Source organism: Myotis nattereri, assembly GCF_964212035.1.
Source record: "Myotis nattereri genome assembly, chromosome: 9".
Taxonomy (NCBI): Eukaryota; Metazoa; Chordata; class Mammalia; order Chiroptera; family Vespertilionidae; genus Myotis; species Myotis nattereri.
In genome coordinates this window covers 77,351,269-77,367,434 of record NC_138084.1, presented here as the reverse complement: position 1 = coordinate 77,367,434, position 16,166 = coordinate 77,351,269, and the positions used below count along the sequence as shown (strand labels likewise).

At 56.2% G+C, this 16,166-nt stretch overlaps 1 pseudogene across 1 annotated transcript; it reads right to left on the bottom strand.

Annotated features, from left to right (window-relative positions):
• Positions 1–11,916: 11,916 nt before the first annotated feature.
• Positions 11,917–14,474, bottom strand: LOC308525576 (solute carrier family 45 member 3-like; annotated as a pseudogene). Its single transcript has 4 exons — positions 14,459–14,474; positions 14,252–14,411; positions 12,143–12,833; positions 11,917–11,982 (listed from the first exon to the last, which is right to left on the bottom strand). The product of its transcript is annotated as a solute carrier family 45 member 3-like (transcript).
• Between the last annotated feature and the right edge of the window lie 1,692 nt (positions 14,475–16,166).

Sequence of the window (16,166 nt, the reverse complement as noted above, 5' to 3'; positions counted from 1 at the left end):
TGGATACTCCTTATGGGAGTTCCTATATCACCACACACACATACACGTTTCCAACCCTTTCCACAATTCTTGCAATTGTTCTCCAGTCTGATGAAAATAAGTGACGTTGTACCCTTCTGAAGTTTTGCCTGTCTCAGGTCGGTTTGGAACATCTAAGCATGGGCATTAATGAGGCAGGCTAGGTGATGTACCAAACCCCAAGTGTCAGGGGCTTTACAAAATAAATGCTTATTTTCCAGTTACATGCCCGAGGCAAGGGGGCTGAGCAGTGTTTAGCTGTGTGCCAAAGAGAAGACGTGAAAGTGGTGACGCGTTACATCATCTCGGCCGCAGAATATTTGCTGACTTCGGAGTTTCCTCTTCTGTTGGTTTTATCCATTGCAAACATTTCTCCCGCTCTGTCTGACTCAAGCAGGCATCTCAGTTTTATGTGACCTAGTTAATCAATGTTTAGCCTATGGTTTTTGTCTTTAGAATTATATTTGTTATTTGTTTACCATCTCAACCTCTAGACTCCTCTTGAATAAAACCATCACTACCTCCATTGTCAGTTTCCCCATTGGTCCCCAATTTGAAGGGGAGTCACTTGCGAAGGCCCAGGGAAGAGGAAGGTCCCTAAAGGGGAAGTCCCACCAGAAACTAATTTCTCAGCCGCCCAGTCTCCCTTCCAGCATCCAGCTTCCCCTAATCCTGGAGACCCTCGTCTGGAAGAACTCGGTTCCCTAAATCTCCTATGCAAATGGGCAAAACTGTCCAGGAAGCTCTTCGAACTGCCCGCAGTGCTAGGCAAGAGCCAGACCACGGAGCGTGAGCCTATTAAAAGTTGCAACATTAAAGGTGTTGTTAGATGTTAGAACTTTGTCAGATGCAGGAACTTTTGATCTCCCTCCCATGTTGCTTTTAAAAAAAAATTTTAAAAATTGATTTCAGAAAGGAAGGAAGAGGGAGAGATAGACACATCAATAATGAGAGAGAATCATTGATTGGCTGCCTCCTGCACATCCCCCACTGGGGATCAAGCCCACAACCCGAGCATGTGCCCTGACCACAAATCAAATCGTGACTTTCTGTTTCATAGGTCCATGTTCAACCACTGAGCCACAGCGGCCGGGTTGCCATGTTGCTTCTTAACCTGGGTCTCTTGCTCATACTGTTAGCCTTCTCTACCTTTACCTGGCTACACCCTTTGATCCTCAAGATTCAACCTTAGCATTACTTCCAGGAAGCCCTCTCTCACCTCCCTCTACCCCAGGGGTCCTCAAACTACGGCCCGCGGGCCACATGCGGCCCGCCGAAAACATTTATCTGGCCCGCAGGGTGTTTTTGCCGCCGCTGTGTGCATAGGAATTTGTTCATAGTTTGTTTTTAAACTATAGTCCGGCCCTCCAACGGTCTGAGGGACAGTGAACTGGCCCCCTGTTTAAAAAGTTTGAGGACCCCTGCTCTACCCCAACGCAAAGTCTAGGTTAACACACCTCCACATCTCTCACTGGACTTACCACACTATATGGCAATGCCAGTGGCCATTTGATCGTGAACTTTTTGGAATCCAATTCCCCTTTGCTCTCCTACTACTACAGGGGACCTCACCCGTGCACGGGCCTTCCCAGCTGTCTAGTGGACCGGATGGGCTTGCTGTGTCCCCTCCATTGCTCTTGGCCCTCTTGGCCCAGCTTCCTGGGCTCTGGGGAGGTTTTCACGACAGCAGCCAGGCCCAGAGAAATTCCCTCCGGGGGCCAGCCAGGGTCCCTCTCCCTTGGCCTGTCTGTCATCCAGCGTGGCCCTGGAGCAGGCAGATCTGGGCTAGCTTTCCTGGGCCTGACTTCCCTGTGAGGGGAGGGACCGTGGCTGAGCGGGGGCAGTGGAAACCAGGGTGCTCTGTCCTGGCAGTGGCCCTCCTTTTCCTGACTCCCCCGTGCAGATTCCAGCTTGAACAGGAGGGAAGGCTCAGGCAAAGGAGCAGGAGGTAGACCAGCCAGGTTGAGAGCAGAGGCCTTCCCACGCTGGCTCTGCGTATTGCCAAGACCAAGGCTCTGCTGCCCCCTTGTGTCCAGAGAGAGAAGGGCTAGGGAAACATAATCAAACAGGTCACTGGTCTGGAAGGAGTCGTGCATGGACTGCATCCCTCCTCCTGAAGGGCAGGCAGGGGCACGTTCTCTCTCTCTCTCTCTCTCTCTCTCTCTCTCTCTCTCTCTCACCAAGATGCCTGCCTTGTCCCCTGGGATGTGCCACCCATCCCACTCATGCCCAGCATTCCCCCAGGTCTGAGTGCCTGGGGCCTCCATTGGAACGCAGAGCGGGTGGCAGGGACATTTCCGAGGGCTTCCCCACGGGAGGCCCACAGGCAGAATGCAAACAGGCAGGGAGCAGCCTCTGCCCGCAGGCTCTGCTCCCAGAGGCCTCTCCAGGCCAGTGTTGGGGAGCACGGCCACAGGGAGGGCGGCTGCGGGCTTGGCCCCTGCCCCGCCCCTGCTCGCACACCGTCTGGCGTGCAGGTCCTGGTCTCGCCTGCCCATCTCAGCACCTGCCAGAGCCGCCGCCTATGTCCTCTGCCCTGCTCTCCATAGTATCACCCTGTTTATTTCCTTCTTTTATTAATTTTTTTTAAATCCTCACCCAAGGATATGTTTTTATTGATTTTTTTTTTCTTTTTAGAGAGAGGAAGGGAGAGAGGGAGGGAAACATAGATGTGAGAGAGAAACATCCATCAGTTGCCTCCCATGTGTGCCCCAGCCAGGGATGGAACCCACACCTAGGTATGTGCCCTGGCTGGAATCAACGGCAGCCTTTGGTGTAGGGGACCGACGCTCCAACCAACTGGGCCTTATTTCCTCTTTAAGGCTCCTCAGGCTCCGACAGTGTCCCTACCTTGTCAACTCTCACCTGCTTCCCTGCTCCTCCCAAGTGGAAGGAAGGCAGGGCCTTGGTGGACTCCTCAACTGCACCCCCAGATTACAGAAGAGGCCTGGCACCGGGTGGTCACTCGGTCCATGTTTCCTGATAAAGTTCCCCCAGCGTGCCTGGTGTCTCCAGGGCTCCCACCTGGGCCGCGCTGGTCCTCCACCTGGGCACTCGCCACCCCACCCACCCACCTCACTGTCTGCCTGGAGCCCGGCACGTACTGTTGGTTTAAGGGCCCTTGAAACATGGCCTCTTTGTGAGCCCTCTCCAGTCTCCCCGCATTAGGCAATCCCTTCTGCGTGCCTCACCTCCCAGAACACTGCTGTCACCACTGCCTGTGGGCCCAGCAAGGGCAGGGGTTGAGTCACGTCATGCTCACATTCCCGAGCCTGGCAGATGCTAAGTAAATATTTATTCATGAACTTGGATTACCCCCAAGAGGCTCTCGGTGCCCAAGGCCCTGAGCTGCCTTCTATTCCCGTCCTCGCCCCCCCTTCCTCTCAGAGGGAGCCCACCCCGCAGGCGAAGGAAGCATCTCTCCATTCACCCAGGTTTGCCCACGGTGGTGTTTTTGGCAATTCCCCCCAGGGCAGGCCTCTCCAGCCACCTCCTCCTTGTTAACACATCTTGGCTGCCTCTTCCTCGGGGAACCTTCCCCCGTGATCGTGATCCCCGTCACCGTTCCTCTCCCAGCACATCTGCCTGGTAGTGGCGTCTGGGCTGCTCAGTGGGTGCTTACAAAGTGTGTTGCTTACGACTTCAGCACATTGTGAGCCCTTTCTAGACGCCAGCTGCGTCTCGCACGAGCTGGGTCTGACTCCCAGACACAGTGCCCACCTGTCGTCGACCCACAGAGTCATGTGGTAACTTGGATATCATGTAGAGGAGCCAGTAGCTCCCCGCTGTGAATGCCTGTGTGACTCTAACAGGACCCCGGAGCACCCAGCCCAGGCTGCACCCACGCTGCACACGGGGCAGTGGAGCGCTGGGCAGCCCAGCCCTGGGGGAGCACCTGCCCTGGGACCCTCCCCCTCGGCCCACCACCTGCTTCTTTGCTTATGTTTCCCAGCCCGTTCCAGCTTCCTGGCCACACACTCCGGAGCCCTCCTTGGACGGGTGTTGACACAGCTCTGGATCTACCTACTGCAGGCGGCTCCTGGTAGCGAACCCCTGATCTGATCCCAGCCTCCAGGAGGCAACCTCACCTGTCACTCAAGTGGTGGGACTGCAGATAGGGCTGGCCCACCCTCTACTACCATCACGCACACACACATGTGCACATGCCCACATATACACACAAGAATATACACAGATGCACACATGGGGTAGAATCTGATCAAGGGCAACTGTGTTTAGAGTGAAGGGCAGAAAGGTTCTGACACGCAGTCCATGCCCGCTTTGCTCAGGCATCAATAAATATTTGTTGAACGAATAAATGACTTGCTTTCCCATGTCCCACCCCCATCATCGTCACTGCTCAGGCACTCTCTGTCCGCTTGGCACGCTGCCCTTTTACCACGCCAAGTGGCCTGTGGTTAGCAGTGCCCTCAGCAACAGGGGCCCAGCCTTTGTACCCAAGCGTCCTCAGATTTCTTTTCCTTCTATTTTTTTTGAATTCTCACTCAAGAACATGATTTTATTGATTTTAGAGAGTAAGGGGGCGGGTGTGGAGAGAGAGAAACATCTATCAGTTGCCTCCCATACATGTCCTGACAGGGGATCGAGGATCGAACCAACAACCTAGGTATGTGCCCTGACTGGGAACTGAACACACAACCTTTTGGCTTCAGTTTTTCTTGAAGTTCACCAAACGCAGCCTGTTGTTTCCCCTCGGGGTCTCGGCACATGCTGCTGGCAATTCCTGCCCTTCACCCCACCCACCCTATTCCTCTGCCAGGCTCAGTCTTGGTCCCACTTAGAGTCACTCATCTGCTGCTCCTTCCACCAGAAAGTCTTTCCCAAGCTCCCCATCCATCCCAAACTGGTCTAGGTGGGCTGCATGGGACCAAAAAAAAAAAGGAAAACAACTTCTCTACCTCTGTTTAGAATTGCTTGTCACATACATATAACTCAGCCCAAACTTATACACACAGCATTGCACATGTAGTTATTTACCAAGTGCATTCACCAAACCCTGGGGAGAGGTGTTATTATTTTCATTTCAGAGTGGGGTGCTGAGGCTCTGAGATATTATGGCCCCCCAAAAGACACAGGAGCAGCTAGGCCAGAGAGCTGAGGATCAGCAGGGGTGAAGGTTGAGGGGCGAGTGAGCACAGATGCTGGGCAGCTCCAAACTGCCTAACATAGGGGATCATGGGGCTCCACTCCCTTCCCTCCATACAGCCCCGAGAAGCCTGCGAAACTAGGGGTGGCACAGCTCTATTTCTCTGGTCCAACTCTCTTCCCCAACTCTGAGCCATTCGTGGAATCCTATATAATAAAAGCCTAATATGTTAAGTGTCCAGTTGTCTGGTTGGCCGTTCAACCAATCAAAGTGTAATATGCTAATGATATGTAAGGCCACTCAACTGCTCACTATGACGTGCACTGACTACCAGGGGCAGACAGTCGACCGGTTGACCAGCCTCTATGATGTACACTGACCGCCAGAGGGCAGGAGCTCTGACCGGTAGGTTAGCTTGCTGCTGGGGTCCAGCTGATCAGGACTGAGTGAGACAGGCCGGACAGCCCTGGGCCTTCCCGTGGTCCCTCCCCAGCTGGCCAGCCTCCCGTGTTCTTCCCTGGCCCTGATCATGCACTGATGGAGTCCTTCAGCCTGGCCTGTGCCCTCTCGCAATCCAGGCTGAGGGTCCTACCCCCTCCCCGCCCCCCCGAGTGCACGAATTTTATGCACCGGGCCTCTAGTATATTATAAACCCCTCTGTTTGAGGTAAACTTCCCTATTTACCTGGCAATCATCTATAATAATAAAAGTGTAATATACTAATTAGACTGGACAGCCAAATGACCATCCAGACGTCATTCTGGATAAAGTAGCTGCAGCAGGGGCCAAGGCAGAGGCAGTTAGGGGCAATCAGGCAGGCAGGCGAGCAGTTAGGGGTGATCAGGCAGGCAGGCAGAGGGGTTAGGGGCAATCAGACAAGCAGACAAGCAGTTCGGGGCAAGCAGACAAGCAGACAAGCAGTTAGGGGTGATCAGGCAGGCAGGCAAGAGGTTAGGGGCGATCAGGCAGGCAGGCAGGTGAGTGATTCAGAGCCAGTGGTCCCGGATTACGAAAGGGTGCAGGCTGAGCTGAGGGGAACCCTCCCCCCCCCCCATGAATTTCATGCACCGAGCCTCTAGTGTATAATAAGACTCTAAAAGCCTTTGCTGGTAAGGGTTCTAAATAAAACCAACTAAATACAGAGGAAATCAAATGAGGTGGCACAATGACAGCAGGAGTTCCGCCCTGTGCCTCCTGCTCCTTCTGAGTCTGCCGTCTCAGTGCCTCCTCTGGGCCATGAGGAAAAACATCTGTCCAACCTCCTCCCACAGGAAATTTCTCCCCCAGGGGCAGTGCAGAGATCCCATTGTCCCCAGCCCTGTAGAAGCTGGCCTCAAAGCCCAGGTGGCCCCTGGGCCCGAGCATGGTTCTGAGTAGCCCCAGGGCAAGGCAGCAGCCTGGAGCCACAGGGAGGAAGTGAGGCCTCCCCCAGGGGCCACTCTTTCCAATGTCACACTTGAGCCCTGCAGACAGCCCCCTAACCACGTCTCCTGCTCAGCCCCCTTGTCTCTGGAAGAGAGAAGAGTGGCTTGGTCATGCTCATCACGTGAGATGTGTACATCACTCCTGGCCATTCTTTGCCTTTCCCACAGGCTTCCAGAATAGCAGGCCACTGGTTTTATGAACAAAGAAACTGAGTCTCAGAGAGAGACACACCATGAAGCAGGTTGTTGACAAAGTGAAGCCTAGGACCTGCCTACCCTGTGGTCAGTACGCGTTCCAGCCGCAGGCCCCTTCGACAGGTGCTCCCGGTGTTCGCCCCTCTCTTTCTGCTAGGCCCCCGCTGGACACAGCCCAGCAAGTGCAGGGAGGCAGAGGGAGTCCACCTGGAAGCAGCCAAGCGAGACTACGGAGCAGCTCGGTAGCCTTTGCTGGCACCTCCAGTTTCTCCATTTCCTCTCCCTCCCTGTCCGCACCCCCCCCCCCTCCTCCCCACCAGCCCAGCCGTTCCACTCCACCTCCTCACTGCCTCAGATTCTCTTCTCACCTATACCTGATCTCAGCGTGTGGGGCTCCTTCCTCCTGAGCTATGAGGGAGGACTGGCACTTAAGGCTTCCTCTTTCCAGTTCTGTAGTTTAAAAGTCATAGTCTTAAGCAAAAGGAATAGGACGTAATGGACAACTGCAGCCATCTTATCTAACTAGGAAGAGGGCTGTTTGGGGCGTGGAAGTGTGTGTGTGTGTGTGTGGGGGGGGGGCCTTCCTGGTGCCCTGACATCACACAAGGTAAGTAAATTCTGTTCCGCCTGCGGGCAGGAGTAGTCTCAAGTCTACCCCCACCTGGTGTGATCCCAGAAAGGTCCCACAAGTGTGGAGCCACCTGGAGGTTGTAACCGGAACAACAGGGGCACTAGCCAATCAGAATGGACGCCTGCCATGACCCACCAGTTGGCTGCAGGGCCTGGTTTACATCACGTGGGCTCACACCAAGGCCGTCTGGGTAGACTTTTGTGACAGTTCCTTTCTGGCTCCCAGGCTGTCTCTGGCCATCTATTCCTGGTGCCTCCTGTGGTCCTCACAGATCTCACGTCTCACTTTTCCTACTTCTTCTTCTTCTTTTTTTTTTTTTTCTGAAACCATTTCTTTTTTTTTTTTTATTGCTTAAAGTATTACAAAGGGTATTAAATATGTGTCCATTTTTTCCCCCGCCCTTGACAGTCCCCTAGCCTCCCCTATCCCCCAGTGTCTTATGTCCATTGCTGCTTCTTCTTGGGGCCACACCGGCTTTCTTCCTTCTCAGTGTCCATCTGCTTTCTTCCTTCTCAGTGTCCATCTGCTTTCTTCCTTCTCAGTGTCCATCTGCTTTCTTCCTTCTTGTTAGGTTAGGTGGCTCAGGAGGCGGCGCAAGAAATAGAGTCCAGTGAATCAGAAAAGAAAGGAAAGGAAAAGGTTTATTCTGCGTCCCCAGGAGACCCACGTACCCCAAGGACAGGGCACGTGGATTCACGCCAACAGGGAGGGGGGCGCTTTTTTTATACTGCGGTTGGGTGAGGGGCGGGGACATGAGCTGAGGAATTCTCTGCTGCAGGGAATGGGCGGAATATTCAGGTCGAATTTCTTATCTGTGTGGGGGTATGTGAATTCAGGGAGAAGAAGCTGGTATCTGTGTCTGGCACCTTGATCTGTGAGAAATTCCAGGGGAAGTCCATTATCTCATCACATGCCTGCATGCATCCGAACCTGGGCTCTCTCCGAACTAACACTTCTGAGTCTCCATTTCCACATGAACCTCACAGAAAATGCTTGACGCAGAGAGGTCAACGAGCGCCAGGAATCCATGGAGATCCAACTCCAACAACACACCGACCTCCTCCCCCAAGCACCGGAGACAGGCAAACACCCCGGGCACGTTCTCCGGCCGTTTCCCAGCTCCCAGCGTGTCTTGTCGGTAGTCGGTGGCAATGATCTCCTCCAAAGACTTGCAGGCCGAGAGCCGCTGATAAATGGCGGCCCGGAGCCAACGCCCATCGGGGCTTCTCTTCCCCATCCCCTGCTTTAGAACAGGGCCATTCTAACCCATCAGGACCTAAGCCTGGCTCTGGGGCCATACTTTCCCAGGCTCTACTCTCTCCACCGCCTTGGAGAGGCTGCAGGGAGCAGACCCCCGGGCATGTCACTCCAGGATTAGGACGCTGGCCTGCAGGAGCAGCCTCAGGCACCGCTTTGCACAGTCCCCAGCACTGGGAGGGGAGAGTTAGCAGGAGAGCCTGTTGGGGAGGGTGGCATTTAGAGAGCCAGCTTTGTCCTTCCAACTGCCAGAGAAGGAAGCTGGCCACGTTCCTGCAGACACGGGTTTCCCGATCCCAAGCACTTTTCCCTGAAGTGCGCTGTGGCCCGCGAGGCCACTTATAATGCTCTGAAGATCGTCAGCAAATATTTCTTGAGAACCAGCTGTCCTTCAGGAAACTTGCTGGGCAGTGCGGAGGCTGCAGGGAAAATGTAGGGCCTGCTCAGTGTGTGTGGCCTCCCCCTCCTGTCTTGCTTTCTCTCCAGCCAGGGAGAAACCGGGTTGACACGAAATATCTGTGGGGTTGGGACCCTGGCAAGGGGCTTCCCAGGTAAACAGCAAGACAGCGAGGGGAGGAGCTGGTGGGCCCAGGGGTCCGGCCCAGCTGCCGACTCTGCCCGCTCCTTTGGTCCTGGGGTCTGCTGCCTCTCGGTGGCCCGTGTTTGGGGTGTATCTGTAGGGTCTGGTGGCAGATAAATTGAGGTTGACATCAAGAGTTTAAGAAAATGTGATAGCAGAACATTTTAGTGGGACATTCTAGCTATTGGGTTGTATTCTCCTGTGAAAATCATGGAAACATGCCCATTATTTGGTTTTTACAGTCCAGCTGCCTAGCACTAGTTTCCCTGGAGGTGAATCTGAGAGCCACCCCATCACAGTGAGCCATGGGGGCCGGGGGGGGGGAAGGGTGGGGGGGGTGTCAGGCCAAAGAACAGAGGCCGCCCTGACTTTGGACCAAGGCTTCCTACACGTGCTGGCGCCCCTGCAGCTTCTTTTGCTGGGAACAGGGGAGACTGCCCGCCCAGGACCTTCAGAGACCATGGCTCTTAACAATCTGGCAGGAGACAATCTTGACCTTGGAGACCTCAGGCATTTTGAGGGGGTCCCCCGTGCACCCGCCATCAGGTGTCTCTGAACCCTTCCTGCCAGGCAGCTCAATGCACCCCTGAGGTCCAAAGTGCCTGTCAGCCGTCTGGCCACCTCCACCCCCACCCCAAACCCACCTCAGGGTGCAAGGAGACCAGCATCTGATTTAAGAGTGATGTCGTCCAGGAATTCATCACCCAAGGGACTCTGGCCCGACTTGAAGCGGCCCAGGTAAGCTGTGGGTCAGAGCCCACCTGACGGAGGGCAGGCGCCATGGATTCCCGAGGAGCCTGGAGAGCAGGGAGCTCTGCCCGGAGAGAGCAAGCAGTCTGGTTCCCCGGGGCCTTCTTCTCCATGGCCGCAGGCTCAGCCATGCCCCGGCCCTTCTTCTCCATGGCCGCAGGCTCAGCCATGCCCCAGCCCTCCCCGATGGCCGCAGGCTCAGACACTCGGGTGAAGACCAGCCTAGGAAAGACGCTCCCTGAGCCCTCCTCCCCTGGGCCATGCACCTGGGCCACACGGCCTCCTCCCACCCCCTCCCCAGCTCCCTCCCAGCAGCAGTCACCAGCCTCTGCCCCACCCCCGCCCCAGCTTCTCAGGGGCATTGGCTTGTCTAGAAGGGTTTCTGGTTTCTTCTGCTTCACTGCACTGCATCCCCTGCTACGGTGGTCTCGCAAATATTTAGAAAGCAGCCTAATTTTTATTTATTTTTAAAAAACATGGAAGAAGCCTTTAATTATACTCTGATTGCTCACATACAGTATAAAATATTTACTCCGCTAAACAAATACGACATTATTGCAAATGGAGCTCCCCTCCCCCGCCCTCCCAGCCCCCCAGATATGCCCCCCTTAGCCTGGGGCTCCTGAGAGTCTGTGCCAGATCCCCCAGCAGATACGCCCTGGGGGCTGAGACAGTCAGAGGTTCCAGGAGCCACTCTGGCTGCTGCTGGTCCTGAAATAGCCCCAAAGAGAGGCTGTGAAGCCAGTGGGAAAAGGTGGGAGGTTAGCAGCTCCTTCCTCAGCTCAGCCCTAGAGCGAGCAGAGGGGAGTGGGGCAGGGGAGGTGGTGGAGGGGGGGAGGAGGGGAGGGGGGCAGAAGAGGAGGGGAACCCAGGGAGGCTGCTGAGACCAGAACCCTAGCCTCTGCCTCCACCCAGCTTTGGGTAAGAGGAGTTGGGGTGAGCAGAGTTTCTGGGTTAGGCAGTTTGGGGGCCAGACCAATCACCCCAGGAAAGGAGATTCTGGCCACGTTTAGCCCAATAGCCAGCCACCTCAGGGGACCCAGTCGGTGGGGATGTCACCCCTAAACATGTTTAAAGGCCTGTGTCCCTGTGATGGAGACACAGGGGCAATGAGCCGTGTCCTGGTAAAACAGGGCAGGGGGAATCCGCGGAAAGGCGGTCTGTGGGCCAGGCAGTGTCCCCTCTCCCTCAGAAACCTGCCCCCATACTTTCAAATCCTGTGGAGGAGTTTCACACTAGAGCAACACTGGGGGGACCTACAGGATATGGGGGCTTGGAGAGGGGAGCCCTGGCGGCTCAATTACCCAGCTCCCCAAGGACCTTCTCTCGGTATGACTGGATCAGCACCCTAGCTCTTACCCCTGAGCCTGGGTGATCCCATCTGAGTCCTGAATTTCATTGCACGGTGCTAGTCAAGCCCTTCCCTCCTGGTGTTAGGCCCATTTGGACTCAGCCACAGCCCTGAAGACAGGAGAGGTGGGAGGGAAGCCCTCTCTGTGCAGCTATGCACTTTACCGCCATGGGGTGGCAGCAGAGAGCCACACCACTTGGGCAGCAATAGAACCTGGGAAGCCAGCTCCACAGTCCTATGGAGCCTGGCACAGGGGGAGCTGGGACCCCTGAGGCAGGCCCTCCCTCAGTGGGTGGGAAGTACTCTACACGGAGTATTTGGCCAAGTCATTCTTGTCAGTTACTACCCATGTAGCAAAGTAAACGGCAATCAGACCCGGGCCTGCGGCTGACAGGCAGTGACAGACTGGCCGAGCTGGACGATGGAGCCAGGGACGGGGCCACCTGGGGCAGCAGGAAGGCACTGTCAGGATGGCGAGGTGCAGAGGGAGCAGGCCGCTGCCTCCAGCACCCACATGTCCCCTGCAGGGAGGAGACCCAGCCTTGGGGCCCAGCAGGAAGTTGGCCATCGGCTGCCAGCACGGGCACCCCCTCCGGCATCTCCTCAGCACGCGGCCAGGAACACCTGCCTCTCCTGGTGGCAGAGGGTGGCTGGCACACGGGGCAGGATCTGTGGGCGGAAACGTGAGCTCAGTGATGCCCAGGCGGTCACAAGTCACACTGCAGGACAGGCACGCGGAGCGGCCCCACACCGGCCAGATAGACTGCCCGGGTGCAGAATTGCTGCCCCGGCTGGTTCGTGGCCCAAGGGAAGAGCAGGGAGGTGGCACACTGCACGGGCTGCCTGTCTGGACTCCTGCATCGCAGTGTCTCCCGGCCTCGGTGCCTGGCTCAGCCCTGGGCACACCCGGTACAGCCCCCCACCCACAAAGTCCGTGCAAAACAGTGCAAATGCCATGAATGCCACACGGGCAGCAGTGGGTGGCCTGGAGGGACCCACAGCCCTTCTGCTGGCTCGGCTCGGCCCAGAGCTGTCTCCTGGGCCACAAACAGCGCGGCTGCCACGCCAGTGAGGACGATGAGGGTGAGCAGGCGGAAGGGGCACTCTTCCTGGGGGCCCAGGCAGGGGCCAGGGCACCGGCGTCCCAGTCAGTGGCGGGCAGGCGGCAGCCCACGCAGCCCCCGAGGCTGATCATGAAAGCACAGGCAAGAAGGCCTGGTGACAGTGACCTGGGTCCCAGAAGAGGTCAGAGAGCAGGGCCCTTGGAGGAGGGACGCACACCTGGCCGCAGGCGTCCAGCAGCCCCACGCCCAGGACCAGCAGCGCCAACCCCAGGGGCCGGGTGTCCGGGCACAGCAGCCCCGCCCGCCCGCCGGCCCTCTGGAGGAGGAGGAGGCTCAGCAGGACGCCCAGGGACAGGGCCCAGATGAAGGGCCTCTGGTGACCATAACGCCCATGCAGTGGTCACTGGCTGAACCTAGGAGCGGGACTGAGACCAGGCCCAGCCCTGGACAGATGCCCGCAAGAAGGGCAAGTAGTGTGAGCCAGAGGCTGGGGCCCTTAGGGGCAGGGGCAGGGGCAGGGGCAGGGAACCAGCCTCCTTGGGAAGGACGGAAATGACCGTGATACTCTCACAGGGGGGACCGCTCCTGCCCTGGGCACCGTGCTGAGTACTCAGGGGCTCTGATTTACTCCTCACAGCTGGGATCACTAATGCCCCTTTTTCAGACGGGAAATGCTGACGACCAAGATCAACAGTAATTGATACAAATGTGAGGAGTCTGGCAGAAGGCTGACCAGGACTCCTTTTGATAGTCACAGGGTGAATATCTGCATTTTGTTACCTGCTGCTCAATGGCCTAAAGCAAACTCCCCCAAAACCTGGCAATCTTACTGTTTGCTAAACATTACCATTGATATGTGTTTGCATTCCTAAAGGCAATTGTGTATTTTAGCTAACAAAAGCAGCTGGGACAGGAGCAACAGGGAGAACTCCACTTCTTTAGTTGAGTTATTCTCTGGTTCCCCCGGTAATTATAAAAATTAATATTCCGTCTTGTGTGTATCATTTGCGCATCAGCCCTCCCTCCGTCAGGGGTGGGCAAACTTTTTGACTCGAGGGCCACAATGGGTTCTTAAACTGGACCGGAGGGCCGGAACAAAAGCATGGATGGAGTGTTTGTGTGAACTAATATAAATTCAAAGTAAACATCATTACATAAAAAGGTACAGTCTTTTTGTTTTTTAGTTTTATTCATTTTAGACGGGCCGGATCCGGCCCGCGGGCCGTAGTTTGCCCACGGCTGCCGTGGACTCTCGCAGGGGAACTGAGGCACAGAGCGACTGATGAGTGACACTCGTGTCCAGGCACAGGGCTAGGAGGGCTGCAGGCAGGGCTGCGACAGGAGGTCAGACCCAGAGCCTGTCGTCCTGGCAGAGCCCCTTCCTCCTGGGAGTCGCCCGAGGCTGCCACCTCCTCTGCGGCTTTCGCAGGATTCATCTGCGGCCGAGCCGGCCCTGACCCCCAGGTGAGCAGGGACCCTGGCAGGGAGAGACTGACCCTGCCGCCCAGGAGCTAGTATGCAGCTGCCGGGTTCAGCCGACTGACAGACCCCATTCTCTTCTCGGTGGCGCAGATGCCCGCAAGGCCTGCTGCAAGCGTTAGAGGTGATAGAGAGAACTTAGAAAGAGCCAGCGAAAGGGAAGGGCCATTCCTACGCTGTCTCCTAGGAGCCAGTCATGATGCAGGGCCGGGGGTACAGTGGGGACCAGGGCATGTCCCTGTACCCTTTTCTTCCTCTTAGGGCCCGCTCAGCCCAGGGTCACCCCTGTCCCCAGCAGACAGCCACCTCTCCCTCCAAGCAGCTCTCTGGGCAGAGGCACTGCTGCCCTATGCCCAAGTGGCATGCATCTGGACCAGGAGGTGGTGGTGACCCACCAGCACCATGGTCATGACCGTCTCTTCTACTCCCCCTTCCAGCAGCATGGGTGGCACGTAGGTGATCCTGCGGCCAGACACACCTCCAGGCCGAAGCTCAGCAGGTTGGCCAGCAGGAGCGGGGCTCCCGATGCCACAGAATGTGGCTCCCCCACACTCTCTGGACCGTGGTGGGCCAGGCGGGTAGGACTCCGACCCCTCACTCACTCCAGAACTGCCTCATCCCTGCCCCACTCCAGACGCCAGGCCTCTCCTGGCTGCCACAGACTGCTGAGGACTCAGCCGGGAGCCCGTTCCTGCCAGCCCGCCGTGCAGGCCAGCTTCTCAGCCCAGGCTGAACGCCTGCTGCCGGGGAGGGTCTGGGTAGGGACATGTCACTCAGATCCTGGCTGCGGCAAGTGGCTGTCACTGGGGCAGCACGACTGGGGTCGACTTGGCTTCCCCCTGCCCTCATGTGCGTCGGCCGGCAGATTTTAAATCTCCAGGTTAAAAAATAAATAAATATATATTTCTATCGATTTCAAAGAGAGAAAGGGAGAGGGAGAGAGAGATAGAAACATCAATGATGAGAGAGAATCATTGATCAGCTGCCCCCTACTGGGGATTGAGCCTGCAACCCAGGGCATGTGCCCTCACTGGGAATTGAACCATGACCTCCTGGTTCATTGGTGGACGCTCAACCACTGAGCCACACAGGCCAGGCGCTTAGTTGGCTTTTAATCTTCAGCGTTTTTGAACTACACCCTACCCCCACCCAACACAAGATCCTAGAATCTGCCCTAACAACCGGATGTGGACAATATGTACTAAAGTCGGGAAGACAAGAACAGTTTTAGTTGCGGGGTGAGGAGGATGAGACGATGAGAAACAGTGGTTTCATTTTGAGCATGTTGGGAGGGAGGCTGAGAGATCTGACTCAGACACAAGTCTGGAACTCACAGGAGCTCTGAGCCGAGCTACAGATGCTGTGGGCCGAGTGTGCAGGAAACGCTCGCTCTCTAACCGAACTGAATTTCTGCTTCGAGTCCCATTCAGACGGGCGGGGGCATCTAATCTCCACCACTTAGTCTTCCTTCACCAGGAGGCCCGGGCAGGAGCAGGCTGGAGGGTGGCCCACCTGGTGCCAGGCATGGGGGCTGGCATTTGCCCCGGCTGCTGGCACCTACTGAGATTACATTGTGTGATCTGGTTAATTGTATAATCGCTGCTTAGCAAGTGTTGGGACATCCCCTTGACTCAACCTCCGTGCCTGTGTCTCTCTCTCTGCCCTAGTTCCACGCTTCCCCCGGGAGCAAAGGGACCCCTCTCCACCACACTTGCGGCTCTGCCCTGGCCGGCGCTGCGTGGCGGTAAGGACAGGCTGCAGGACAGGCTGCGTCTCACACTTCCTAGCCCGTTCTCAGCGAGGCCCACAGGCTTCTTCTGTTTCTTAGCAACCACTGAAGTAGGGGCGGTCCCGTTGCCTACACTGTATGCAGCAACACCCGTACACGCCTGTCTGCACCCATCGTGCAAGAAGGGATTCCCCACGCAGGCGCCAGAGGGGAAGGAGGAAAAAATGAACAGGCTTGTTTCGAGGGCAGAGGAGAGAAATAAAAACAAAACTTAATTCACGCGTGTCCCATGGGTGAGAGGGAAGGAGCAGCAACAGTTGTGGAAAACATGAAGCAAACTGCTCCCTCCATTCATTTTCCTCAGTAGGTTAATTTTTTAAAATATTCAAAACATTTATTATGGTTTTCATGTTTTGAAAATGTACATTTGTAAGAGTGTGGGGGATTGTTAACTACTTCACGTCGGGCCGACCTTGCTACCCAGATCCCTTGTTACTCAGAACGCCTCCAGCCCACACAGTCATGGTGCAGAGCACACATAAGTACCCACATGCACACACCCACACCCACACCACACACCT